Below are 27,156 nucleotides of genomic sequence, written 5' to 3' on the forward strand. Positions count from 1 at the left end.
CGCCTAGGAACCCTAGCACCACTAGAAGATGGTGCCCGAGGTGAAGAACGATCGCTCTCGTACATGCATGAGAAAACGCTACGGGTAGGATTAAGGTCCGGTACAGCCTGGGCCTCATACCCATCTGACCCTGGCCCATTCCCTCGCGGACCCGGCTCCCTCCGAGCCGGCCCAATGTTGCCCAGCAAGCGATTCAAACACTGCGACCGCATCTCGGAAATCTCGATCACCGGAACGGCCAACACGGTCGCCGCCGACGCCGGACGAACGTCCATCCGCTTCGCATTCTTCCTTTTCTTAACAGTAATCCACGACTCCGGCCTAACCAAATCGAAAAGCGTAAGATTTGGGACCCTCCCAAGGTTTGAGCGCCGTCGCCGCCGTTCGCCGATGAACAACGCGTCGGACCATCTCTTTCTTCTCGCCCGCGTGAAGACCGATTCGTGTCGGATTGTCCGGTGGCAGAACACGGTCGATCATCGTTGCGACTTCGTCTTCGTCATAACCTGAATCAAAAAACTCACAAATGAGATCCGAAGGCGTCGGTGATGGCGGAGAATCCGCCGGGGTCGCATCCCCATCGTCGTCCGTGTCGTCCTCATCCGATTCAGCAAGAGCCCAAAACCGTCGGCCGACGCGTCGGCGATCACCAGCGACAATGGACGGCGCCGGCGCGGTCGCGTGTACGGGCGCCCGCCCTGTCACCCTCCCAGTCGCCCCCATCATTCTCCTATCTCCTTCTCTCGCACCACTGGGTGATTCGTTGATCTTGCAAGATCCAAATACAAAAAAATCTATCATATATCTTGCATAGATTTTGTCATGGAAGTTTGGAATGATTGTTGTTGAATGTTGCTTCGGGTCAGACTTAGTGATTCACGCTGTGGCGTGTTTAGAGTTTCACGTACTGGCCTTCTATATCTACTGGTCAGTTAATTAATTGTTCAGACAGATTTTGCTACATGTAGCTATGAGAGGACTTGAGGATGGATTCAGGTGTGAATGTGATACAGGCATGTATATCTATGAGAGAACAGCGAGAGGTACATGATACAGACTTAATTAACTACATATATGATCCTCCCCGAATATGAAGCATGCTATTAGATGGATGGTTACGATTGGATGGGTCATACAGATAATACCATCTTCTTCTATCTTTTCTAGGCTTCAATGCAGCCATTCAGAGGTTGTAGCTCTTAAATTTTGTTGTGTACCAAGAAGTTGAGCATCACACATACAAAGGCAGTAAGTGAAGGTACCTCCCTGAATTTTTGTTGTCTATGCCAGTATATTGATCATAATTTTACCTCTATATACATCGTGGGGAAGTATGACCCGATCTCCCCGTTAATGTTAACCGCGGGAGACGAGCTGCATAATGCGGGTCACCCACCGATTGTCGAAACCCTTGCAGAGCAAGACTTCCCGAAGGAAGGGCCAGTGAACCATATCATAGGCTTTATGGAAGTCGAGTTTCAGGAAGGCCGCATGAAGGTGCTTGGCCCGGACTTCATGAAGGACTTTGTGGAAGACCAAGACCACATCCAAAATAAACCGCCCTTGGATGAAAGCAGATTGGTTGGGGTGGGTGATGGAGTCAGCTAGAAGGGTCACCCTATTGGCGTACACTTTAGCCAAAATCCGGAAAATCGCATTGATCACAGTGATAGGGCGAAACTGGCGGATGTCCGAAGTGCCCGGAACTTTCGGGATGAGGGTGATGACCCCATAGTTCAGGCGCCCAAGGTCCATGGTCCCCGAAAAGAATTCGTTGAAGAGGGCCATGAACTCCGGCTTGATGGTTTGCCAGAATGATTTGAAATTTTTTACTGGTAAACCATCCGGACCCGGGGCCGACGAGGGGTTCATGACCTTGATCGCCGCGAGAACGTCATCCTCCAAGAAAGGTGCCACCAAGGCGGCATTAGTCTCGTCGGAAACTACCTAGCCCATCGACCAAGTATCGGGGGCCAGTGCAGCACCACCCCGAGGGGTGGGGGAGAATAGGGCTTTATAGAAGCCATCTAAATGGGCTCGGATGTCCGAGGGGCGAACGAGCTGGGTGTTGGGGAACGTAGCAATAATTCAAAAAAATTCTACGCATCACCAAGATCAATCTATGGAGATTCTAGAAATGAGAGAGAGGGGAGTGCATGTTGGGGAACGTTGCATAAAATAAAAATTTCCTACGTTCACTAAGATCAATCTATGAGTTCATCTAGCAACGAGAGAGAGGAGTGGATCTACATACCCTTGTAGATCCCGTGCGGAAGCGTTCAAGAGAACGGGGTTGAGGGAGTCGTACTCGTCGTGATCCAAATCACCGATGACCAAGTGCCGAACGGACAGCACCTCTGCGTTCAACACACGTACGGAGCGGATGATGTCTCCTCCTTCTTGATCCAGCAAGGGGGAAGGAGAGGTTGATGAAGATCCAGCAGCACGACGGCGTGGTGGTGGATGCAGCAGGGTTCCGGCAGAGCTTCGCCGAGCTTCTGCGAGAGGGAGAGGTGTAGCAGGGGAGAGGGAGGTGCCAAGACTTCAGGGTGCGGCTGCCCTCCCTCCCCCCTCCTTTATATAGGCCCCCTGGGGGGCGGCCCTGGAGATTGAATCTCCCAAGGGGGGCGGCGGCCAGGGGGGTGGAGTGCCCCCCAAGGCAAGTGGAGGCGCCCCCCACCCTAGGGTTTCCAACCCTAGGCGCAGGGGGGCCCAAGGGGGGGCGCACGAGCCAACTAGGGGCTGGTCCCCTCCCCACTTCAGCCCACGGGGCCCTCCGGGATAGGTGGCCCCACCTGGTGGACCCGCGGGACCCTTCCGGTGGTCCCAGTACAATACCGGTGACCCCCGAAACTCTCCCGATGGCCGAAACTGCACTTCCTATATATAATTCTTTACCTCCAGACCATTCCAGAACTCCTCGTGTCGTCCGGGATCTCATCCGGGACTCCGAACAACTTTCGGTCTGCTGTGTACTCACATTCATACAACCCTAGCGTCACCGAACCTTAAGTGTGTAGACCCTACGGGTTCGGGAGACATGTAGACATGACCGAGACAGCTCTCCGGTCAATAACCAACAGCAGGATCTGCATACCCATGTTGGCTCCCACATGCTCCTCGATGATCTCATCGGATGAACCACGATGTCGAGGATTTAAGCAACCCCGTACACAATTCCCTTTGTCAATCGGTATGTTACTTGCCAGAGATTTGATCGTCGGTATCCCAATACCTCGTTCAATCTCGTTACCGGCAAGTCACTTTACTCGTACCGTAATGCCTGATCCCGTGACCAGACACTTGGTCACTTTGAGCTCATTATGATGATGCACTACCGAGTGGGCCCAGTGATACCTCTCCGTCATACGGAGTGACAAATCCCAGTCTCGATCCGTGTCAACCCAACAGACACTTTCAAAGATACCTGTAGTGCACCTTTATAGTCACCCAGTTACGTTGTGACGTTTGGTACACCCAAAGCACTCCTACGGTATCCGGGAGTTACACGATCTCATGGTCTAAGGAAAAGATACTTGACATTGGAAAAGCTCTAGCAAAACGAACTACACGATCTTGTGTTATGCTTAGGATTGGGTCTTGTCCATCACATCATTCTCCTAATGATGTGATCCCGTTATCAATGACATCTAATGTCCATAGTCAGGAAACCATAACTATCTGTTGATCAACGAGCTAGTCAACTAGAGGCTCACTAGGGACATATTGTGGTCTATGTATTCACACGTGTATTACGATTTTCGGATAATACAATTATAGCATGAATAAAAGACAATTATCATGAACAAGGAAATATAATAATAATCCTTTTATTATTGCCTCTAAGGCATATTTCCAACAGTCTCCCACTTGCACTAGAGTCAATAATCTAGTTACATTGTGATGAATCGAACACCCATAGAGTTCTGGTGTTGATCATGTTTTGCTCGCGGAAGAGGTTTAGTCAACGGATCTGCGACATTCAGATCCGTATGTACTTTGCAAATATCTATGTCTCCATCTTGAACATTTTCACGGATGGAGTTGAAACGACACTTGATGTGCCTGGTCTTCTTGTGAAACCTGGGCTCCTTGGCAAGGGCAATAGCTCCAGTATTGTCATAGAAGAGAGTGATTGGCCCCGACGCATTGGGTATGACTCCTAGGTCGGTGATGAACTCCTTCATCCATATTGCTTCATGTGCTGCTTCTGAGGCTGCCATGTACTCCGCTTCACATGTAGATCCCGCCGTGACGCTCTGCTTGCAACTGCACCAGCTTACTGCTCCACGATTCAACATATACACGTATCCGGTTTGTGACTTAGAGTCATCCAGATCTGTGTCGAAGCTAGCATCGACGTAACCCTTTACAACGAGCTCTTCGTCACCTTCATAAACGAGAAACATGTCCTTTGTCCTTTTTAGGTACTTAAGGATATTCTTGACCGTTGTCCAGTGTTCCTTGCCGGGATTACTTTGATACCTTCCTACCAAACTTATGGCAAGGTTTACATCAGGTCTGGTACACGGCATGGAATACATAATAGATCCTATGGCCGAGGCATAGGGTATGACACTCATCTCTTCTTTATCTTTTGTCGTGGTCGGGCATTGAGCCGAGCTCAATCTCACACCTTGCAATACAGGCAAGAACCCTTTCTTGGACTGATCCATTTTGAACTTCTTCAATATCTTATCAAGGTATGTGCTTTGTGAAAGACCTATGAGGCGTCTCGATCTATCCCTATAGATCTTGATGCCTAATATGTAAGCAGCTTCTCCAAGGTCCTTCATTGAAAAACACTTATTCAAGTAGGCCTTAATGCTGTCCAAAAGTTCTATATCATTTCCCATCAAAAGTATGTCATCTACATATAATATGAGAAATGCTACAGAGCTCTCACTCACTTTCTTGTAAACGCAGGCTTCTCCATAAGTCTGCATAAACCCAAACGCTTTGATCATCTCATCAAAGCGAATGTTCCAACTCCGAGATGCTTGCACCAGCCCATAAATGGATCGCTGGAGCTTGCATACCTTGTTAGCATTCTTAGGATCGACAAAACCCTCCGGCTGCATCATATACAGTTCTTCCTTAAGATAGCCGTTAAGGAATGCCGTTTTGACGTCCATCTGCCATATCTCATAATCATAGTATGCGGCAATTGCTAACATGATTCAGACGGACTTCAGCTTCGCTATGGGAGACAAAGTCTCATCGTAGTCAACCCCTTGAACTTGCCGATAACCCTTAGCGACAAGTCGAGCTTTATAGACGGTAATATTACCATCCGCGTCCGTCTTCTTCTTAAAGATCCATTTGTTTTCTATCGCCCGCCGATCATCGGGCAAGTCTGTCAAAGTCCATACTTTGTTTCCATACATGGATTCTATCTCGGATTGCATGGCTTCAAGTCATTTGTTGGAATCTGGGCCCGCCATCGCTTCTTCATAGTTCAAAGGTTCACCGTTGTCTAACAACATGATTTCCAGGACAGGGTTGCCATACCACTCTGGTGTGGAATGTGTCCTTGTGGACCTACGAAGTTCAGTAGTAACTTGATCCGGAGTACCTTGATCATCATCATTAATTTCCTCTCCAGTCGGTGTAGGCACCACAGGAACCTTTTCCTGAGCTGCACTACTTTCCGGTTCAAGAGGTAGTACTTCATCGAGTTCTACTTTCCTCCCACTTACTTCTTTCGAGAGAAACTCTTTTTCCAGAAAGGATCTGTTCTTGGCAACAAAGATCTTGCCCTCGGATCTAAGGTAGAAGGTATACCCAATGGTTTCCTTAGGGTATCCTATGAAGACGCATTTTTCCGACTTGGGTTCGAGCTTTTCAGGTTGAAGTTTCTTGACATAAGCATCGCATCCCCAAACTTTTAGAAACGACAGCTTAGGTTTCTTCCCAAACCATAATTCATACGGTGTCGTCTCAACGGATTTAGACGGAGCCCTATTTAAAGTGAATGTAGCTGTCTCTAGAGCGTATCCCCAAAATGATAGCGGTAAATTGGTAAGAGACATCATAGATCACACCATATCCAATAGAGTGCGATTACGACGTTCGGACACACCGTTACGCTGAGGTGTTCCAGGCGGCGTGAGTTGTGAAACGATTCCACATTTTCTTAAGTGTGTACCAAATTCGTGACTTAAATATTCTCCTCCACGATCTGATCGTAAGAATTTTATCTTTCATTCACGTTGATTCTCTACCTCATTCTAAAATTCCTTGAACTTTTCAAAGGTCTCAGACTTGTGTTTCATCAAGTAGACATACCCATATCTACTCAAGTCATTAGTGAGAGTGAGAACATAACGATATCCTCCGCGAGCCTCAACGCTCATTGGACCGCACACATCGGTATGTATGATTTCCAATAAGTTGGTTGCTCACTGCATTGTTTAGGAGAACGGAGTCTTGGTCATTTTGCCCATGAGGCATGGTTCGCATGTGTCAAATGATTCATAATCAAGAGACTCTAAAAGTCCATCAGCATGGAGCTTCTTCATGCGCTTGACACCAATGTGACCAAGGCGGCAGTGCCACAAGTATGTGGGACTATCGTTATCAACTTTACATCTTTTGGTATTCACACTATGAATATGTGTACATTACGTTCGAGATTCATTAAGAATAAACCATTGACCATCGGGGCATGACCATAAAACATATCTCTCATATAAATAGAACAACCATTATTCTCGGATTTAAATGAGTAGCCATCTCGCATTAAACAAGATCCAGATACAATGTTCATGCTCAAACTTGGCACTAAATAACAATTATTGAGGTTAAAACTAATCCCGTAGGTAAATGTAGAGGTAGCGTGCCGACGGCGATCACATCGACCTTGGAACCATTCCCGACCCGCATCGTCACCTCGTCCTTCGCCAGTCTCCGCTTATTCCGCAGCTCCTGCTGTGAGTTACAAATGTGAGCAACGGCACCGGTATCAAATACCCAGGAGTTACTACGAGTAGTGGTAAGGTACACATCAATTACATGTATATCAAATATACCTTTAGTGTTGCCGGCCTTCTTGTCCGTTACGTATTTGGGGCAGTTCCGCTTCCAGTGACCCTTCCCTTTGCAATAAAAGCACTCAGTCTCAGGCTTGGGTCCATTCCTTGACTTCTTCCCGGCAACTGGCTTACCCGGTGCGACAACATCTTTGCCGTCCTTCTTGAAGTTCTTCTTACCCTTGCCCTTCTTGAACTTGGTGGTTTTATTGACCATCAACACTTGATGTTCTTTCTTGATTTCTACCTCAGCTGACTTCAACATTGAAAATACTTCAGGAATAGTTTTCACCATCCCCTGCATATTGTAGTTCATCACAAAGCTCTTGTAGCTCGGTGGAAGCGACTGAAGGATTCTGTCAATGACCGCCTCATCCGGGAGGTTAATGTCTAGCTAGGACAGGCGGTTGTGCAACCCAGACATTTTGAGTATGTGTTCACTGACAAAACTATTTTCCTCCATCTTACAACTATAGAACTTGTCGGAGACTTCATATCTCTCTACCCGGGCATGAGCTTGGAAAACCATTTTCAGCTCCTCGAACATCTCATATGCTCCTGTCGCTCAAAACGTTTTTGGAGCCCCGGTTCTAAGCTGTAAAGCATGCCGAACTGAACGAGGGAGTAATCGTCAGCACGTGACTGCCAAGCATTCATAACGTCTTGGTTCTCTAGGATGGGTGCTTCACCTAGCGGTCCTTCTAGGACATATGCTTTCTTGGCAGCTATGAGGATGATCCTCAGGTTCCGGACCCAGTCCGAATAGTTGCTGCCATCATCTTTCAGCTTGGTTTTCTCTAGGAACGCGTTGAAGTTCATGTTGACATGAGCATTGGCCATTTGATCTACAAGACATATTTTGCAAAGATTTTAGACTAAGTTCATGATAATTATGTTCATCTAATCAAATTATTTAATGAACTCCCACTCAGATTAGACATCCCTCTAGTCATCTAAGTGTTACACGATCCGAGTCGACTAGGCCATGTCCGATCATCACGTGAGACGGATTAGTCATCATCGGTGAACATCTCCATGTTGATCGTATCTTCCATACGACTCATGTTCGACCTTTCGGTCTCTGTGTTCCAAGGCCATGTCTGTACATGCTAGGCTCGTCAAGTTAACCCTAAGTGTTTTTGCATGTGTAAAACTGTCTTACACCTGTTGTATGTGAACGTAAGGATCTATTACACCCGATCATCACGTGGTGCTTCGAAACGACGAACTTTAGCAACGGCGCACAGTTAGGGGAACACTTTCTTGAAACTATTATAAGGGATCATCTTATTTACTACCGTCGTTCTAAGTAAACAAGATGCATAAACATAATAAACATCACATGCAATTATATAGTAGTGACATGATATGACCAATATCATATAGCTCCTTTGATCTCCATCTTCGGGGCTCCGTGATCATCTTCATCACCGGCATGACACCATGATCTCCATCATCATGATCTCCATCATCGTGTCTCCATGAAGTTGCTCACCAACTATTACTTCTACTACTATGGCTAACAGTTTAGCAATAAAGTAAAGTAATTACATGGCGTTAAATCGTTGACACGCAGGTCATATAATAATTAAGACAACTCCTATGGCTCCTGCCTGTTGTCATACTCATCGACATGCAAGTCGTGATTCCTATTACAAGAACATGATCTCATACATCACAATATATCATTCATCATTCATCACAACTTTTGGCCATATCATATCACATAGCAATTGCTGCAAAAACAAGTTAGACGTCCTCTAATTGTTGTTGCATCTTTTACGTGGCTGCAATTGGGTTCTAGCAAGAACGTTTTCTTACCTACGAATAACCACAACGTGATTTTGTCAACTTCTATTTACCCTTCATAAGGACCCTTTTCATCGAATCCGCTCCAACTAAAGTGGGATAGACAGACACCCGCTAGCCACCTTATGCAACTAGTGCATGTCAGTCAGTGGAACCTATCTCACGTAAGCGTATGTGTAAGGTCGATCCGGGCCGCTTCATCCCACAATACCGCTGAAGCAAAATAATACTAGTAGTGGCAAGCAAGTTGACAAGATCTACGCCCACAACAGATTTGTGTTCTACTCGTGCAATAGAGAACTACGCATAGACCTAGCTCATGATGCCTCTGTTGGGGAACGTTGCATAAAATAAATTTTTTCCTACGTTCACCAAGATCAATCTATGAGTTCATCTAGCAACGAGAGAGAGGAGTGCATCTACATACCCTTGTAGATCGCGTGCGGAAGCGTTCAAGAGAACGGGGTTGAGGGAGTCGTACTCGGCGTGATCCAAATCATCGATGACCAAGTGCCGAACGGAGAGCACCTCCGCGTTCAACACACGTACGGAGCGGATGACGTCTCCTCCTTCTTGATCCAGCAAGGGGGAAGGAGAGGTTGATGAAGATCCAGCAGCACGACGGCGTGGTGGTGGATGCAGCAGGGTTCCGGCAGAGCTTCGCCGAGCTTCTGCGAGAGGGAGAGGTGTAGCAGGGGAGAGGGAGGCGCCAAGACTTCAGGGTGCGGCTGCCCTCACTCCCCCCTCCTTTATATAGGCCTCTTGGGGGGGCACCGGCCCTGGAGATTGAATCTCCCAAGGGGGCGGCGGCCAGGGGGGTGGAGTGCCCCCCAAGGCAAGTGGAGGCGCCCCCCACCCTAGGGTTTCCAACCCTAGGCGCAGGGGGGCCCAAGGGGGGCACACCAGCCCACTAGGGGCTGGTCCCCTCCCCACTTCAGCCCACGGGGCCCTCCGAAATAGGTGGCCCCATCCGGTGGACCCCCGAGACCCTTCCGGTGGTCCCGGTACAATACCGGTGACCCCCGAAACTCTCCCGATGGCCGAAACTGCACTTCCTATATATAATTCTTTACCTCCGGACCATTCCGGAACTCCTCGTGTCGTCCGGGATCTCATCCGGGACTTCGAACAACTTTCGGTCTGCTGCATACTCACATTCATACAACCCTAGCGTCACCGAACCTTAAGTGTGTAGACCCTACGGGTTCGGGAGACATGTAGACATGACCGAGACAGCTCTCCGGTCAATAACCAACAGCGGGATCTGGATACCCATGTTGGCTCCCACATGCTCCTCGATGATCTCATCGGATGAACCACGATGTCGAGGATTTAAGCAACCCCGTACACAATTCCCTTTGTCAATTGGTATGTTACTTGCTCGAGATTTGATCGTCGGTATCCCAATACCTCGTTCAATCTCGTTACCGGCAAGTCACTTTACTCGAACCGTAATGCATGATCACGTGACCAGACACTTGGTCACTTTGAGCTCATTATGATGATGCACTACCGAGTGGGCCCAGTGATACCTCTCCGTCATACGGAGTGACAAATCCCAGTCTCGATCCCAACAGACACTTTCGAAGATACCTGTAGTGCACCTTTATAGTCACCCAGTTACGTTGTGACGTTTGGTACACCCAAAGCACTCCTACAGTATCTGGGAGTTACACGATCTCATGGTCTAAGGAAAAGATACTTGACATTGGAAAAGCTCTAGCAAAACGAACTACACGATCTTGTGCTATGCTTAGGATTGGGTCTTGTCCATCACATCATTCTCCTAATGATGTGATCCCATTATCAATGACATCTAATGTCCATAGTCAGGAAACCATAACTATTTGTTGATCAAGGAGCTAGTCAACTAGAGGCTCACTAGGGACATATTGTGGTCTATGTATTCACACGTGTATTACGATTTCCGGATAATACAATTATAGCATGAATAAAAGACAATTATCATGAACAAGGAAATATAATAATAATCCTTTTATTATTGCCTCTAGGGTATATTTCCAACGGTGCATCTTCATACCTTTGAAGATCGTGATGCGGAAGTGTTGGAAGAACACAGTCGGTGGAGTCGTACACGAAGCGATTCAGATCGCGGCCGAATCCGATCTAAGTACCGAACAACGGTGCCTCCGCGTTCAACACACGTGCAGCCCGGAGACGTCTCCCGTGCCTTGATCCAGCAAGGAGAGAGGGAGAGGTTGAGGAAGACTCCGTCCAGCAGCAGCACAACAGCGTGGTGGTGATGGAGGAGCGCGGCACTCCAGCAGGGCTTCGCCAAGCACTGCGAGAGACGAGGAGGGAGAGGGGTAGGGCTGCGCCAAGAGAGAGGGAGACTCATGTGTTTGGCAGCCCCAAAACCCCCACTATATATAGGAGGAGGGGAGGAGGGTCCGCCCCCTCTAGGGTTCCCACCCTAGGGGGCGGCAGCCCTAGATGGGATGAAGGGGGTGGCCAAGAGGGGAAGAGAGGGGGGCGTGCCCTAGGGTGGGCCTTAGGCCCATCTACGCCTAGGGTTTCCCCTCTCTCCTCCTTGCTGCGCCTTGGGCCTTGGTGGGAGGCGCACCAGCCCACTCAGGGGCTGGACCCTTCCCACTCAGGGGCTGGACCCTTCCCACTCTTGGCCCATGCAAGCCTCCGGGGCTTGTGGCCCCTCCCGGTGGACCCCCGGAACCCTTCCGGTGGTTCCAGTACATTACCGGTGACACCCGTAATACTTCCGGTGACCAAAGCCTCATTTCCTATATATTATTCTTTACCTCTGGACCATTTCGGAACTCCTCGTGACGTCCGGGATCTCATCCGGGACTCCGAACAACATTCGGTAACCACATACAAAACTTCCCTATAACCCTAGCATCATCGAACCTTAAGTGTGTAGACCCTACGGGTTCGGGAATCATGCAGACATGACCGAGACAGCTCTCTGGACAATCACCAACAGCGGGATCTGGATACCCATGTTGGCTCCCACATGTTCCACGATGATCTCATCGGATAAACCACGATGTCAAGGATTCAAGCAATCCCGTATACAATTCCCTTTGTCAATCGGTACGTTACTTGCCCGAGATTCGATCATCGGTATCCCAATACCTCGTTCAATCTCGTTACCAGCAAGTCACTTTACTCGTTCCGTAATGCATGATCCCATGACTAACTACTTAGTCACATTGAGCTCATTATGACGATTCATTACCAAGTGGGCCCAGAGATACCTCTCCGTCACACGGAGTGACAAATCCCGGTCTCAATTCGTGCCAACCCAACAGACACTTTCGGAGATACCGGTAGTGCACCTTTATAGCCACCCAGTTACGTTGTGATGTTTGGCACACCCAAAACATTCCTACGGTATCCGGGAGTTGCACAATCTCATGGTCTAAGGAAATGATACTTGACATTAGAAAAGCTTTTAGCAAAATAACTACACGATCTTGTGCTATGCTTAGGATTGGGTCTTGTCCATCACATCATTCTCCTAATGATGTGATCCCGTTATCAATGACATCCAATGTCCATGGTCAGGAAACCATAACCATCTGTTGATCAACGAGCTAGTCAACTAAAGGCTCACTATGGACATGTTGTGGTCTATGTATTCACACATGTATTACGGTTTCGAGTTAATACAATTATAGCATGAACAATAGACAATTATCATGAACAAGGAAATATAATAATAACCATTTTATTATTGCCTCTAGGGCATATTTCCAACAGTCTCCCACTTGCACTAGAGTCAATAATCTAATTCACATCACTATGTGATTGTAATGAATCCAACACCCATTGGGTTTGATCATATCTCGCTTGTGAGAGAGGTATTAGTCAACGGGTCTGAATCTTTCAGATCCGTGTGTGCTTTACAAATCTCTATGTCATCTCCTAGATGCAGCTACCACGTGCTATTTGGAACTATTCCAAATAACTGCTCTACTATACGAATTCGGTCTATTACTCAGAGTCATCCAGATTAGTGTCAAAGTTTGCATCGGCGTAACCCTTTACGATGAACTATTTTACCACCTCCATAATAGAGAAAATTCCTTAGTCCACTAGTTACTAAGGATAACCTTGACCGCTGTCCTGTGATCCTTTCCTGGATCACACTTTTACCCCTTGACTGACTCATGGCAAGGCACACTTTAGTTGCGGTACACAGCATAGCATACTGTGGAGCCTACGTCTAAAGCATAGGGGACGACCTTCGTCCTTTCTCTCTCTTCTGCCGTGGTCAGATCTTGAGTCTTACTCAATACTCACACCTTATAACACAGCCAAGAACTCCTTCTTTGCCGATCTATTTTGAACTCCTTAAAAAACTTGTCACGGTGTGTACTCATTTGAAAGTACTATCAAGCGATTTTGATCTATCCTTATAGATCTTGATGCTCAATGTTCAAGTAGCTTAATCCAGATTTTCCATTGAAAAACACTTTTCAAATAACCCTATATGCTTTCCAGAAAGTCTACATCATTTCTGATCAACAATATGTCAACAACATATACTCATCAGAAATGCTATAGTGCTCCCACTCACTTCTTTGAAAATAAAAGTTTCTCATAAACTTTGTATAAACCCAAAATCTTTGATCATCTCATCAAAGCGTATATTCCAACTCCGAGATGCTTACTCCAGTCCTTAGAAGGATTGCTGGAGCTTTGCATACTTGTTAGCATCTTTTAGGATTGACAAGACCTTCTGGTTGTATCACATACAACCTTTCCTCAAGAAAATCATTGAGGAAACAATGTTTTGACATCCTATCTGCAAGATTTCATAAACAATGCAGGAACTGCTAATATAATTTCAACAGACTCTTAGCATCGCTACGAGTGAGAAAGTCTCATCGTAGTCAACTCCTTGAACTTGTCGGAAAACATCTTAGCGACAAGTCGAGCTTTCTTAATGGTGACACTTACCATCATTGTCCGTTTTCCCTTTTAAAATCCATCTGTACCCAACAGGCTTATGATCATGCATCAAGTAGTTCTTCCAAAGTCTACACTTTGTTTTATACATGGATCCTCTCTCGGATTTTATGGCCTCGAGCCATTTGTCAGAATCCGGGCCCACCATCGCTTCTCCACAGCTCATAGGTTCATTGTTGTCTAGCAACATTACCTCCAAGACAGGATTACCATACCACTCCGAAGCAGTACGTGTCCTTGTCGACCTATGAGGTTTGGTAGTGACTTGATCCGAAGTTTCATGATCACTATCATCAGCTTCCACTTCAACTGGTGTAGGCGCCACAGGAACAACTTCCTGTGCCCTGCTACAGATTGGTTGAAGTGATGGTTCAATAACCTCATCAAGTCTCCACCATCCTCCCACTCAATTCTCTCAAGAGAAAATTTTCCTCGAGAAAGGACCCATTTCTAGAAACAATCCCTTTTGCTTCCGGATCTGACATATGAGGTATACCCAACTATTTTTGGGTATCCTATGAAGATGCATTTATCCGCTTTGGGTTCGAGCTTATCAGCCTGAATTTTTTTTCACATAAGCGTCGCAGCCCCAAACTTTTAAGAAACGACAACTTAGGTTTCTCTAAACCATAGTTCAGGAATTGCGTGGTGTCCTATTTAAAGTGAATTTGGTTGTCTCTAATGCCTAACCCATAAACGATAGTGGTAATTCAATAAGAGACATCATGGTATGCACCATATCCAATAGGGTGCAGTTATGATGTTCGGACACACCATCACACTATGGTGTTCCAGGCAGTATTAGTTGTGAAACAATTTCCACAATGTCTTAATTGTGTGCCAAACTCGTAACTCAGATATTCATCTCTATGATCATATCATAGAAATTTTATCCTCTTGTCATAATGATCTTCAACTTCACTCTGAAATTACTTGAACCTTTCAATAATTCAGACTTGTGTTTCATCAAGTAAATATACGTAGCATCTACTAAAATCATGTATGAAGTAAGAACATAATGATATCCACTGCGTGCCTCAGCACTCATTGGACTGCACACATCAAAATGTATTACTTCCAACAAGTTGCTTTGTTGTTCCATCTCACTGAAAACGAGGCCTTTCAGTCATCTTGCCCATGTGGCATGATTTGCATGTCTCAAGTGATTCAAAATCAAGTGAGTCCAAACGATCCATCTGTATGGAGTTTCTTCATGCATATACACCAATAGACATGGTTCGCATGCCTCAATCTTTTGTGAGACGAGTGAGTCCAAAGATCCATCAACATGGAGCTTCTTCATGCGTTTTATACCAATATGACTCAAATGGCAGTGCCACAAGTATATGGTACTATCATTACTATCTTATATCTTTAACATGAACATGTGTATCACTACGATCGAGATTCAATAAACCATTCGTTTTAGGTGCAAGACCGTTGAAGGTATTATTCAAATAAACAGAGTAACCATTATTCTCCTTAAATGAATAACTGTATTGCGATAAACATAATCCAATCATGTCTATGCTCAACGCAAACACCAAATAACAATTATTTAGGGTTAACACCAATCTCGATGGTAGAGGGAGCATGCGATGCTTGATTACATCAACCTTGGAAACACTTCCAACACACATCGTCATCTCACCTTTAGCTAGCCTCCGTTTTATTCTGTAGCTCTTTTATTTCGAGTTACTAACACTTAGCAACCGAACCGGTATCTTAATACCCTGGTGCTACTAGGAGTACAAGTAAAGTACACATTTAATATAATGTATATCCAATATACTTCTGTCAACCTTGCCAGCCTTCTCATCTACCAAGTATCTAGGGTAGTTCTGCTTCAGTGACCGTTCCCTCATTACAGAAGCACTTAGTCTCGGGTTTGGGTTCAACCTTGGGTTTCTTCAATAGAGCAGCAACTGATTTGCCGTTTCATGAAGTATCCCTTCTTGCCCTTGCCCTTCTTGAAACTAGTGGTTTTACTAACCATCAACAATTGATGCTCCTACTCGATTTCTACTTTTGCGGTGTCAAACATCGTGAATTGCTCAAGGATCATCATGTCTATCCCTAATATGTTATAGTTCATCATGAAGCTCTAATAGCTTGGTGGCAGTGACTATGGAGAACCATCACTATCTCATCTGGAAGATTAACTCCCACTCGATTCAAGTGATTGTAGTACTCAGACAATCTGAGCACATGCTCAATGATTGAGCTTTTCTCCCTTAGTTTGTAGGTTAAGAAACTTGTCGGAGGTCTCATACCTCTTGACGTGGGCACGAGCTTGAAATCCCAATATCAGCTCTTGGAACATCTCATATGTTCTGCGACGTTTCAAAATCGTCTTCGGCACCTCAATTCTAAACCGTTTAACATTACTGAACTATCACGTAGTCATCAAAACGTGTATGTCAGATGCTCGCAACATCCACAGACGACGTTCGAGGTTCAGCACACCGAGCGGTGAATTAAGGACATAAGCCTTCTGCGCAGCAATGAGGACAATCCTCAACTTACGGACCCAGTCCGCATAATTGCTACTATCAACTTTCAACTAAATTTTCTCTAGGAACATATCTAAAACAGTAGAACTAAAGCACAAGCTACAACATAATTTGCAAAGTCCTTTTGACTATGTTCATGATAATTAAGTTCATCTGATGAACTCCCACTCAGATAGACATCCCTCTAGTCATCTAAGTGATACATGATCCGAGTCAACTAGGACGTGTCCGATCATCACGTGAGATGGACTAGTCATCATCGGTGAACATCTTCATGTTGATCACATCTGCTATATGAATCATGTTCGACCTTTCGGTCTCTTGTGTTCCGAGGCCATGTCTATGCATGCTAGGCTCGTCAAGTCAACCTAAGTGTTTTGCATGTGTAAATCTGGCTTACACCCGTTGTATGCGAACATTAGAATCTGTCACACCCGATCATCACGTGGTGCTTTGAAACAATGAACCTTCGCAACGGTGCACAATTAGGGGAAACACTTTCTTGAAATTTTATGAGGGGTCATCTTATTTATGCTACCGTCGTTCTAAGCAAATAAGATACAATAACATGATAAACATCTCATGCAATCAAATAGTGACATGATATGGCCAATATCATTTTGCTCCTTTTGATCTCCATCTTCGGGGCGCCATGATCATCATCGTCACTGGCATGACACCATGATCTCCATCATCATGTCTTCATGAAGTTGTCTCGCCAACTATTACTTCTACTACTATGGATAACAGTTTAGCAATAAAGTAAAGTAATTACATGGCGTTATTCAATGACACGCGGGTCATACAATAAATTAAGACAACTCCTATGGCTCCTGTCGGTTGTCATACTCATCGGCGTGCAAGTCGTGATTCCTATTACAAGAACATGATCAATCTCATACATCACATATATATCACTAGATCGGGATCGCGCCCTGGCGCGGGGGTGCCGGTCACAACGTTTTGGTCAAAGAGATAACACTAAGTTAATAGAAATCCAGGTATAGCATATGCGTTCATACAGGATAACAATAAAGTGAAGAAGAAACATTCAAATTGTGATAGGAAGCACACCTTGGCTACCACATGACATATGTTGTAAGCAATTCAAACTAATCCAAAAAAATAAAGCGCGCCAGCTACATGCCAAACACTTGGTATTTCATAAGAGGTACAAGCTAGCAGAACAACAGCTTGCATCCAATGCAGTGTAATAAGTGCCTCTAATATATGTAGCTTCAACATTCATAAGTATGAGCAATTATACAAAAAAAGCCCTGCCAACGGCAAGGGAAGTATAATTATTAGAGTATACAAATGTTGTAGCAATGCTAGTTAGCATAGATGAGTAAATACATGAGCTTTACAAAATACAACAAAAAAGCTCATACCAACAAGTAAGAAACAGGAGCCATCATTCTACATCAGTACATAAGTTAAAAATAAAGCCAAGTAGTTCATACCCTACATTGTAAAAATAGGTTTACAGCAGTTGAGTTGTAGGGCCTTTGTCTTCGTTAATCAACGAACATGTACTGCGCTTGTAGATTATCATTTCTGAAAACTCCTACTTCCTCTTTCAACATCCTGAGGTGAAGCTAATGCAGCTCGTAGTGCCGGATACTTGAAAGGAAAGAATAGGTAGCATCCTCATGGCTTCATTCCTAAAGATACTGTGAAAGATCTACAAAAATTATTATAACTGGCTAACGAACCTAGGAAAGCTATACATCAGAAATGATGAAGTGGTGTTCTTAACCAAAAAAGGAACATATTTTCATAGAACAAATATATATCAGTAACAGCAACTCCTTGTGCACACAATGAGGGCGATTAAGGAATGCATTCCAGTCACTTTCAATATAAGGAAACAAAAAGTAGCAGCTATGATACTTGACAACGACTGGTAACCATCATAAGTAAGCTCATCACAAATGAAAGAGCTGATTGGATCTCTAAGAAATATTCATGTACCTGAACAGTGCCCCTCGCACCTTCTGCTTTTGGTTCAGCAACCTGGTCCAAGGCAGTGGGGTTCTCCTTCACAATTGTTCATGCTCCTCCTGCTGAGTAGACTTCGTATCTAATCCCTGAACAAAGACTTCAGCAGATCAGCACAAACCAAGTAAACCATATTGCAGAAGTTAGGAAATCTGCACCTTGTCATGCACCAAATACCAACATGATTTCCACTTGAATGTCAAATTTAGTCTTAGCATTGTCATTCCAGTTTGGAAATACCATCGATCTCTCACGGTTCTGAGCTTCTAATAATTATTATTTTGACAAAGCTACCACCTAATTAACAATTCGGACGATGAATTCTAACATCATGTGAAACTACATGAGATGACAAAATAATAAAATGATGGATCCATGCATGTTAGGAGCTAGGCGCAAATAAATATTGCCAGACCTGCAAACAAAACAACTTGAGAAGCATCACTATTTCAAACCACAAGGCATACAGAAATATAAACAGGAACCTACAAAATCCTGAAACAACACACCCAGAAATGGAAGTGCAAAATTCACCCGATTCTTTACAATATACTATTTCTTAGAACATGACAAATGCTTATCATATTTAGTTTGTTACCACACATAAATTCGAACTACGGTTATTCTGTTTAGGCATACAACCAAGAGCTGAAAGAAGTAAATCCTATAGGCTGTAAATATTGCAGATTCAAAAGCACATCCCATATTTTATTTCATACGAAGCATAGACATGAACTTTAACTATTTTATTTAAACATATGAACAGGATAAATCTATGTCCAGAATAAGCCTGAAAAAATCAACAGCCCGAGACATCCGTGAGTGAGGAACTGACAATAAAATAGTTAGCAAGCTACACCCGTTGTCACCTGAAGTAATCTGACACCAAGCAAGGATCAATATTATTACTGATTCCATCCTTCTGACAATGTTTTAATGTTCACCGACCCAAAGACCACTTGCAGGAAAACAATATATAGTGGCGCAACTGCATCAATACACTGATCAAAAAGGACAACCACAATCTATAAGCTACCGAGTTCACCATCCAACCTAAAACTCAAAGGCAAGCTTCACTTCTAGTCTGGCCTAGCGACGCAATCGGCGGCCTCCCGTATCCGACAGCGACAACATGCAAGGATGGATGGGTGGAAGAGGGACTCACCTTGGGTTTGGGACCGTTAAGCTGGGGAGGCACTCGGTAGGCGCCTCGCGCGTCGGACCAGAGATGGTCCTAGGCTAGTTGAAGTGGTTTCTGAAAAGGAAAATCATAATATTACAAATTACAAGCTGTCCAAAGAAAAAGATTAGTTTAATTTGATGATCTGATAGAGTTACAACACTGGAGAAACTGGGATATACAAAGTCAACTGGTACTAAATAATAAAGCAAAATCAGGTTATACATCGATTTCTTTCTGTTGTGAAAAATCTATGTGTTCTGCATAACACTAAAATAACTACAAAATTGCACGATTAAAAACATCAAGCTTGTGATACACTAATCAGATTATCCCGATGGAGCTAAAACTTGTAATTAGAAATACTGGACTGGTGCAGGCTGCAGTAACCATCAACTAAAGTCGACCATTACTCCAAGATCAAAATGTGATAATCATAATATAAGTTTGCTTCATTGAAAAATTGATACATATTTGCTGTATTCTTGTGATAGCTATACTCGTTTGTAAGATAACCAACATGTATTCTGACAAACTAATGTGTATTTTTATCTACTTTTTTGTGATCGGAACGTCCATTGACGCAGGCAGGCGGACAGAGGCATACATGGGCTTTGTAGCGCTGGCCTGATGTAATGTAAATATAGAGGTGCCAACTGTTAGTCAGCTAGGAAAGATGTGTTCATCAGAGCCTAGACTTCTCTTTTCCCCAACTCTGTAGCCAATTCAGATTGGAAAATTCCTGAAAATTTCTTCAATCATCATCTACATCAGTTTATCTATTGCTTGCATCTGTATGTACATACTGACATGGAGTAACTCCTTTCTCAGTGCATAAGAGAATGAATTTCAAAAAAGGGTCATTTGGCGGTGACTCATGTGAGCTCTGTTCAAGCCAGTTGACCAGGGTTGCAGCAAAAGCATGTTTGGAGAAAGAAACGTGCAGAGATATAGGTTAGAAACAAAATAGAAGCCAATTTTTTAAGATAAAACATGGTAAGCAGGATGGGACTTTTTTCACTTTTCCTCTCTTAGGGGGCTTACCAGTTTTTTGCCGCAGCAACCTACTACCATGACACATGGTAGCAAGAAAATTTCATTCCCGCTGAAGTGCACACAAAGTATTAGCACAACTGGAGCAAAAATCGCGAGATGGAAAAATGACATCATTATAGATAAAAAATAGGATAGGTGAATAAAATAATTCTTTCTCCTCAATCTGACATAGCAGAGCATGAGAAAACAGAAATAGTTACATAATTTGTCTGCTTTCCATACTACCTAGATAAGATTTGCTTGAAGGCAGAGTATGTAAGAAAGGAATACGTAGAAATTAGAAAACAAACATAAAGCAAACTGACATTGTTCTAACCTTACAAATTGAGGTGCATTAGTAAGAAAACTGAAACTTCTTACCCTGTTGCTTGCACAAGTAGCAGGCTTTCCTAGGTCTGAATCAGTCCAAGAAATCAATGGGTAAATTGTGGCAACTGCTCTGTTCTGCTAATTGTGCGGAAGTACGAAGTGGTTAAGACATCGACATAGAGACGGATTGCCTTGCAAATTCGACATCCAACAATGATGGGAGAACACTCTGAAGAAAACATAAATCCACAATGTGATCTCTACTGTCTGACAACCAGTGGAGAAAGTAGATGGACAGCGCCGTCACCAGCACAGACGTGGGGTTGATCACCAGCACTGACGGAGCTCTATCCAGGCTGCAGAGACGACGACGTGGGGTTCATCTCCATCGCGCACATCCAGGGTCCGCCGGCGGCCAAATGCCCTGTCGAGCCGGCCCCGGTGCTCTGTCAAGGCTATTAGTGCAGTAGCAGGTCGCTGTGTACACCTGCTCGCTTGCTTGCTTCATGCCTTGTATCGCTCCTTGGTGTAGTATACACGCCGCCTACTTGCTGTCCCCGTTCACACCCTGCACGCACACACACCAGCCACCAATTAACATATAAGAACACACACACACACACAAACACAAGAAGCCATGCACCGCATACTCTGCACACCCACGACAACATCTTCTACCCACATTGAATTGACTACGTAGCAGCACAGAAAATAATTTTGTTGTCAAATTTCACTATATTATGGAAAGCATGATGAAAGAAACTTTCATGATTACAAATGCCTAATTATGTTTCCTATGGGCACCGGTTAAAAAGTCAAGAGTGGGGTTAAGATCACCATGAATATATAGCCTTCTTGCCATAACGTATCCTCAATCTAGTCAGTTGACCTTTTTTGTATGGGCGCATGAGCCATAGCTTTGAGATGCATATTACTGAAAATGATATCGAGACATTTGGAAGGTTTGTTTAGTTGTAAAATATATATTAAACAATTTAAAGAAGGCTATTGTAGAACATACCTATGGTTATTCTTAAAGACTGAATGAAGTTAATGTGAGATCCGAAGTGTCTTCAGAACTGGCGAGTGGGGAAGATCAAGATCAATTAACATCATATGGTGGCTGACGATTGAGAGAGAATATGAATTGCCTTAGCAGTCATCCCGGGCAGTTGGCATGGATGCTGGTCCCTGACTTATGACACTCTGCTTGTTCATTTGTTCCCGCAGATCCTCTAAACGACTGGCAGGGTGCCGCCGATGAATAGCTCATCCGTGAGGCCCTCCAGAAACAATAAATAAGCTGTGTTCACGGTAGTTTTTAGTTACTATGCCGCTGGTACAAACGCCGTGAAATACTGTCAGAAGCACACCATACCACCAATTAGATGGCTGCAATGGCTTACCAATTTTGTTAACAAACTATAGATTAATTCTAAAAACCTATTCTGATTAGGTTTCAGTGCAAGCATACCTATATATAAACACGTTTAGATAGAGCTCAAGTATTACAACTGCAGGGTCCAACAACAATCGAAAAAACTGAAATTCTGCTGCCACAAGGCCCACAACCACGGGAAGAAATTATAGATCAGAATACTCTATTCCTACCCACAGGCTGGGGGCAAAGATGAGGGATGTGATCTCGAGCAACTGGAACTGGGCGGTATATGCAGGCATAAATGTTTGAAACCTAAGGTCAACCTGAGAGGTCTCTGATGCATGCATGAGTCAAACTGAAACCTAATGTCTACGCTCTATGATATAATGCACAAAAGATTAGTAACTGGAATATTAATTTATTTACTATAGTATTAACTGTGCAATTATGCCCCATGCCCCCATCTATAAACTGTAGGGCTGCCCTAATGACAGTGCAACCGTGTGCTGAGAGTAGACATGCACAGGAGCTCGGGAAGGTGCTTATTAGCAGCTGGCTGGTAGGCATTGCATGCTATGGTTTCTTTTTTCTTAACAAAATTACATGAAAAAAGTGGTTGGCTACAGAGCATAGAGTCTGATCTCTGATGTATTCATGTTCTCACTTTCTCACCAAATCTGAACCTAAACATTATATTAGTTTGCACTTCAAACATCTTCCATCTAGTAATTCTATTCATGCATGATCAAGATGGTAGAAACACATACATGTGATTAATCAATTTCGAAAAAATACATGTGATTAAGGATGGAAAAAGACAAACCTGAGAGTTGGAGTAAGATGGAGTTGCATGAATTCGGCATCTTCACGGTTGCTAGCTTGACTCTTTGCCAGAATAGAAGAAAGCCCTATCTGCAAAATCAAAAAACATATGAAAGCCCTGCAGTATCCATGCTCCCCCTACTAAAATCTGGCTGCAATCACAAACATTTAATCATTGTCAACTGCGGAGATGGGGTAGGGGTCGAATCAACAGATCTTGGCGGTGCTTGTCAATCATCTATGCAGCAGAGGACACATACCGTGCGGCAAGTAGGAGGCGCGCTGTCGAGGAGGCTGGGCACCGTCGTTGGCAGGGCTGCGGGATGGACGTCCATGAGCAGCTCGTCCGTGCTCCCCGCATGGCTGACGAGGAGCTGCGGCTGGGTTTGAGCGAGCAGAGGCACGTGGGAGTAGAGGATGCACGGAGCAGGCAACATATGGAGAAAGCGTCCCTCCGTCGAGGGAGCCTTGGGTCGAAGAAGCGTCCATGGGGTGCTCGATCTAGCTAGGCGGCGGCGAGGGGAGTGTAGGACGACGCCTCAGTCCCGCATCCATCACTCCTTCGGTGAAAAGAGAGCGCCAGCCGCCACCTCCAGCTCATCCATGGCCGCCACCGCGCCCGGACCCCGCGCGCCCCCGACACCGGATCCGGCACCGCCATGAGCCCCGCGAGGCAGGGGGCTGCAGAGGAGGGAGGCGCTGACGCCGGCGCCACCGAGGGAGAGGGTCGTGGCCATTCCTCTCTGGCTGCTCGCGCTCGCTGCTACGCCGCCTTGACCTGCTGCTGCTGCTCCCCGCTGCCGCCGTAGTGCTCCTCATCTGCTTGTCGGGGGGGTGCTCTGTTGTGGCGGATCTGGTAGGAGTCGCGGGAGATTCGCACGCACATGGCGGAGAAGGGCAGCGCCGCCTTGGCCTGCTGCTGCCGCTCCCCGCCGCCGTCGTGCTCCTCGTCCTCCCTCCGCTGCTGCTGGTCGCCCAAAGTCTGCTGCTGCGCCGCCTTGGCCTGCTGCTGCTGCTCCGGCGCGGTTCGAGGCGGTGGGTGGCGGTGGCGATGTGGGTAGGAGGAGAGGAGGCGGAAGGGGAAGGGAGAGGAGGCGCAGGGGAGGGGAGAGGAGGTGACGGCGAGGCGCGAGTGCGGGAGGGAGGAGGCGGAGTGCGGGAGCGAGGCGGCTAGGGTTTCACCAGGAACGTGGCCGCCTTTTATACCCCCCCTACGCGAAATGACCAAAATGCTTCGGTGGGGGCATGGTATTTACATTTTGTTGCCATTACTATTCATTTCAGCAGTGTCAATCCTAGATCCAACGGCCCAGGCTTCTCCAGATCTCGATCGGATGGACGAAAACACATCAAGAGAACCGATCCAATGGCCCAGAATCACTGAGCTCTGAGGAGGCTTGTACATCCATCCTTCTCTTATTTCTGGATTCATCACATCCTTTTGGCCATATCACATCACACGACATATGCTGCAAAAACAAGTTAGACGTCCTCTAATTGTTGTTGCAAGTTTTTTACGTGGCTGCTATAGGTTTCTAGCAAGAACGTTTCTTACCTACGCCAAAACCACAACGTGATATGCCAATTGCTATTTACCCTTCATAAGGACCCTTTTCATCGAATCCAATCCGACTAAAGTGGGAGATACTGGCACCCGCTATCCACCTTATGCAACAAGTGCATGTCAGTCGGTGGAACCTGTCTCATGTAAACGTACGTGTAAGGTCGGTCCGGGCCGCTTCATCCCACGATGCCGCCGAATCAAGATAAGACTAGTAGTGGCAAGTAAATTGACAAAATCGACGCCCATAACAACTTGTGTTCTGCTCGTGCATAGAAACTACACATAGACCTAACTCTGATACCACTGTTGGGAAACGTAGCAATAATTCAAAAAAATTCTACGCATCACCAAGATCAATCTATGGAGATTCTAGCAATGAGAGAGAGGGGAGTGCATCTTCATACCCTTGAAGATCGCGATGCGGAAGCGTTGAAAGAACGCAGTCGGTGTTGTACACGAAGCGATTCAGATCGCGGCCAAATCCGATCTAAGCACCGAACAACGGTGCCTCCGCGTTCAACACACGTGCAGCCCGAAGACGTCTCCCGTGCCTTGATCCAACAAGGAGAGAGGGAGAGGTTGAGAAAGACTCCGTCCAGCAGCAGCACAATGGCGTGGTGGTGATGGAGGAGCGTGGCACTCCAGCAGGGCTTCGCCAAGCACTGCGAAAGACGAGGAGGGAGAGGGGTAGGGCTGCGCCAAGAGAGAGGGAGACTCGTGTGTTTGGCAGCCCCAAAACCCCCCACTATATATAGGAGGAGGGGAGGAGGGTGTGCCCCCTTTAGGGTCCCCCCCCTAGGGGGGCGGCAGCCCTAGATGGGAAGAAGGGGGGCGGCCAAGAGGGGGAGAGAGGGGGGCGCGCCCTAGGGTGGGCCTTAGGCCCATCTGCGCCTAGGGTTTCCCCTCTCTCCTCCTTGCTGCGCCTTGGGCCTTGGTGGGAGGTGCACCAGCCCACTCAGGGGCTGGTCCCTTCCTACTCTTGGCCCATGCAAGCCTTCGGGGCTTGTGATCCCTCCTAGTAGACCCCCAGAACCCTTCCGGTGGTCCCAGTACATTACCGGTGACACCCGTAATACTTCCGGTGACCAAAACCTCACTTCCTATATATTATTCTTTACCTCCGGACCATTCCGGAACTCCTCATGATGTCCGGGATCTCATCCGGGACTCCGAACAACATTCGGTAACCACATACAAAACTTCCCTATAACACTAGCGTCATCGAACCTTAAGTGTGTATACCCTATAGGTTCGGGAATCATGCAGACATGACCGAGAAAACTCTCTGGCCAATAACCAACAGCGGGATCTGGATACCCATATTGGCTCCCACATGTTCCACGATGATCTCATCAGATGAACCACGATGTCAAGGATTCAAGCAATCCCGTATACAATTCCCTTTGTCAACCGGTATGTTACTTGCCCGAGATTCGATCGTCGGTATCCCAATACCTCGTTCAATCTCGTTACCAGCAAGTCACTTTACTCGTTCCGTAATGCATGATCCCGTGACTAACTACTTAGTCACATTTAGCTCATTATGATGATGCATTACCGAGTGGGCCCAGAGATACCTCTCCATCACACGGAGTGACAAATCCCAGTCTCGATTCGCGCCAAGCCAATAGACACTTTGGGAGATATCGGTAGTGCACCTTTATAGCCACCCAGTTGTGTTGTGAAGTTTGGCACACCCAAAGCAGTCCTACGGTATCCGGGAGTTACACAATCTCATGGTCTAAGGAAATGATACTTGACATTACAAAAGCTTTTAGCAAAAAAAACTACACGATCTTGTGCTATCCTTAGGATTGGGTCTTGTCCATCACATCATTCTCCTAATGATGTGATCCCGTTATCAATGACATCCAATGTCCATGGTTAGGAAACCATAACCATCTATTGATCAACGAGCTAGTCAACTAAAGGCTCACTAGGGACATGTTGTGGTCCATGTATTCACACATGTATTACGGTTTCCAGTTAATACAATTATAGCATGAACAATAGACAACTATCATGAACAAGGAAATATAATAATAACCATTTTATTATTGCCTCTAGGGCATATTTCCAACACTGGGCATCTCCATCCCACAGGGAGTGGATGGAGTTCCATCATCGTCGCCCATTGGCAATAGCCTGGAAGTAAGCCGTATTAGCGTCCCCACGGAGCACCCACCGTTGGGTGCCGCGGAGCCTCCAGTACGCTTCTTCATCCGTGTAGATGGTCGAGAGCTGATCCTCGAGATCATATCTCAAAATCCACTCATCCGGGGAGATCCCGGAAGTGTCAGCGCGGGTGTCCAGGGCTTGGATGGCAGTTAAGAGGGCTTTCTTGCGATCGCGCAGGTCTCGGCCAAGGTTCGTGCCCCACCCCTTCATAAATTGGCGGGCAAGCTTGGTGCAAAACTACCACGAGTCAACAGCGGACATGGAGCGGTGGGGAGAATTGCGCGCAGCGATCCACTTAGTCGTGACAGCCTCACGGAATCCCGCCTTGTTGAGCCTGAAGAGCTCAAACCGAAACCGCG

At 45.8% G+C, this 27,156-nt stretch overlaps 2 long non-coding RNA genes across 3 annotated transcripts; both read right to left on the reverse strand.

Annotated features, from left to right (window-relative positions):
- Positions 1–18,323: 18,323 nt before the first annotated feature.
- LOC119312894 lies at positions 18,324–21,405 on the reverse strand. Of its 2 annotated transcripts, none has more exons than XR_005151473.1 (3): positions 20,532–21,127; positions 19,473–19,562; positions 18,324–18,389 (listed from the first exon to the last, which is right to left on the reverse strand). It is a non-coding gene; the product is annotated as an uncharacterized LOC119312894 (long non-coding RNA). The 2 variants fall into 2 exon arrangements; XR_005151472.1 differs by lacking the exon at positions 18,324–18,389 and adding an exon at positions 21,184–21,405 and having other exon boundaries at positions 18,983–19,562; positions 20,532–21,081.
- A 347-nt stretch (positions 21,406–21,752) lies between these two features.
- Positions 21,753–23,139, reverse strand: LOC119306822. The gene is made up of 3 exons (XR_005149054.1): positions 23,057–23,139; positions 21,874–22,210; positions 21,753–21,786 (listed from the first exon to the last, which is right to left on the reverse strand). It is a non-coding gene; the product is annotated as an uncharacterized LOC119306822 (long non-coding RNA).
- Between the last annotated feature and the right edge of the window lie 4,017 nt (positions 23,140–27,156).

This window comes from Triticum dicoccoides, chromosome 5B (assembly GCF_002162155.2).
Source record: "Triticum dicoccoides isolate Atlit2015 ecotype Zavitan chromosome 5B, WEW_v2.0, whole genome shotgun sequence".
Lineage (NCBI taxonomy): Eukaryota > Viridiplantae > Streptophyta > Magnoliopsida > Poales > Poaceae > Triticum > Triticum dicoccoides.